Source organism: Eptesicus fuscus, chromosome 8 (assembly GCF_027574615.1).
Source record: "Eptesicus fuscus isolate TK198812 chromosome 8, DD_ASM_mEF_20220401, whole genome shotgun sequence".
Lineage (NCBI taxonomy): Eukaryota > Metazoa > Chordata > Mammalia > Chiroptera > Vespertilionidae > Eptesicus > Eptesicus fuscus.
This window is the reverse complement of record NC_072480.1, coordinates 10,000,001-10,002,659: the sequence shown is the minus strand read 5'-3', so window position 1 is coordinate 10,002,659 and position 2,659 is coordinate 10,000,001. Positions and strand designations below refer to the sequence as shown.

The window sequence follows — 2,659 nt, the reverse complement described above, 5'->3', positions numbered from 1 at the left end:
GCTTTTCTCTTCCCCTCTAGTTGTAGAATTTCCATTAAGCCAGCTTTCCTGTGGTTCTGGATGATGTCCGTTTTGTCTTTTAATTGTAGTTTTGAAGTGGTTGTGTGAAGCAGCAAGTTCAGGTGTTTACCTGTGCCGCCATCTTGGTTTCTCTTGGACTGACTATTTAAAATGTAACAATAAACTTTAAATTTGAAAAATGATCATGCTTAGATTGCTGCATTCCTTCGTCCTTTTCTTCTTCAGGAGAGTCTTGGTTTTCCTTTCTTGAGAGTACTTATTCTTCTATCCAGAACTCATTCAGGAAACCTATCAGTGCAATCTTGTACAAAAAACAGTTAATATTTGTAACCCCTTTATTTGTAGGAAAGTGCAGAGCTGAAGGAATGTTCTGGCCAGGAATGAGCCATCGCCAAAAAGCTGCTGCTAGTGCAGCCAGGACACACAGCTTAGGCACAAAAGCCCAGCTTCCTAGAAGCTGTGTGGGTGTGTGGTGCCTCCTGGTAAGGAAGTGACCATGCTATATAGATGCTTTTCTGTCACAGCAGCCCACCTGGCAGGGAGCCACTGCAGTAGAATAGCTCAGCAACATCCCTTCCCTCAGCCTGCCAAAGTGAGGCCTAGTCAGGCTTGGGAGGAGACCCCTGGCACTGCCAATCAAAAAGATTCCTTCTCAAATTATGCTAAAAGCTGTGTAGCATCAATATCCAAGTCTGGCTTTTGTTCACGACTGGGTTCAGTGTGTTTCTGAGAATTTGTGTCTCTACTCTAATTTTAGCCTCTGCTTTGTCAAACTATCTCCAACCCATTCTTCAGTTTTCAACCAAAATATTTCTTAGACTATTTCCTCTAAGCTCGTCTCACCCTGCCCTTATTAATCACTTACTGCACCTGCCAGTTTATTTAACATCTTTCCTGATCAACATACTGCAATGACTGTCTCATTTATAGGTATATTCCTAAAACTTTGCACAGTGTCTGGCACTCAATTAGGCACTCAATGAGTGCTGGCTGAATGAACGAATGAATGAATAAGTTATAAAACCATCAAAGGAGATGCAATATAAGGAACATTTTATTTGGAGAGATTTTGAACATTAGCTTCATTTTCAGTTAAGGAGGTAACATTCTTCCTGGATGCAGATGGAAAAGAATTACCTGAGGCTACATTAAGTGCAGAGTAAAACAAAACCAACCTCTTTGCATTCAGATGCCAGAGAAGCCACACATTGGCTTCCTGATCCCACTGCCAAGGAACAGATTTGGGGTGATATTTCAATTGCTTTGAAAAATAGCTAAGTTCCATGACATACCACTGCTAAAGAAGATACTCATTGATGAGCCCTTTCAGCACTATAGAAAAAGTCTAGTGTTGGTTCACAATGTCCTGTTGTTTTTTAGCTTTCAGTAGCTTTACATGAAATTGTATAACCTATTGGGTTTGCTCAAATTCACACTTTCCCTTTGTTTTTATTTAGAAATTCTTTAAATACCCAATAAATTAGGTCTTTGTAAAGCAACTTAGCCAGTTCTTATCTAGTTTGACATATGACTAGGTATGGGTAGATGTGTGTGTGTGTGTGTGTGTGTGTGTGTGTGTGTGTGTGTGTGTGTGTCGGTGTTGAGGGGTAAGCTGTGGTCCCTGCTCATTGGCACATATTGTCCTCTGGGAGTTTGGGGGCTGCAAAAAGCTTTTACAGTACCAAAAAAGTAAACATTGATAATATGGTCTGGCAGCAATCAGATACATTAAGATCTCAGAGCAAATTAAAGCAGAGCAGGATGGTTCCCACTCACCAGATATTTAGCCATACCATGCTAACTAGGCCTAACATGCAGGGCTTAGGACATGGAGAGGCAGCACCGAAGGCTAGATGCTTTTTTGTGGCTTCATGCTGGCTCCTGGTGGTTTGCTGCTCAATTACATCCTGCTTGGATCTAACCAAGAGTATAATATTAAAGATGTTAGAAACAAAATAAAACAAAACAAAAATAAAAAAAATAAAAATGTTAGATTTGGTATGAGCACAAATCCTAGGGTTAAAAACAGAGGGCTTTCTATTGGCTGAAAAGAAAACTAAAAACTGGTAACAAATGGGACCCTAGTTCTGAGGAAAAGCTCTGATGATGAGTCTTACTTTTACAGGTTCCCGGAGACTATTGGGACCCCAGTAGCCTGACTGATTTGTCAGATGCTCCAAACGGCCCAGAGGCAGGAATGGCCTACAGCGGTGGGTCATGGAAAAGGCACAGTTCTGAGAGGGGGGATAGCAAAGTCACAGGGAGGTAGAGTGAAGGAGAAGGGGGACAGAAAGAAAGGCTTGTCACAGGCCAAATGCTGGCCTCCAGAAACAGGTTTTGGGGTTGGTTTGATGATTCCCTCTGCTGATCCTCAACTTAAACAAAAACACAGCCACATTAAACTGGTTGAAAGATTATATTAAAATTAATAACACTGCAGCTTCTATACTTGACTAATGGCAGGAAGCAGAAATGGTACCAGGAAAATAAGTTCTTTTTTTTTTTCCTCTAGATTTTCAAAGAAGCAATAAATTCAATGGTAAAAAAATATTTGTAAGAAATTGGATCTTTTGCAAAGAATGAAGCTCTTTTTGTTAAATACAGGAGAGGCTACCTGGCTGAACAAATACACACTTTT

General features: G+C 40.6%; 1 protein-coding gene across 4 annotated transcripts in view; it reads right to left on the bottom strand.

Moving 5' to 3' along the window:
- Positions 1 to 1,057: 1,057 nt before the first annotated feature.
- The window catches only part of LCP1 (lymphocyte cytosolic protein 1), a 69,420-nt gene continuing 67,818 nt past the window's right edge, over positions 1,058 to 2,659 (bottom strand). For all 4 annotated transcript variants that reach the window (XM_008152057.3, XM_028161330.2, XM_054719760.1 and 1 more), the window contains one exon: positions 1,058 to 2,659. This exon is cut by the window's right edge and continues 258 nt beyond it. The gene's annotated coding sequence lies outside the window, so the exon portion shown is untranslated.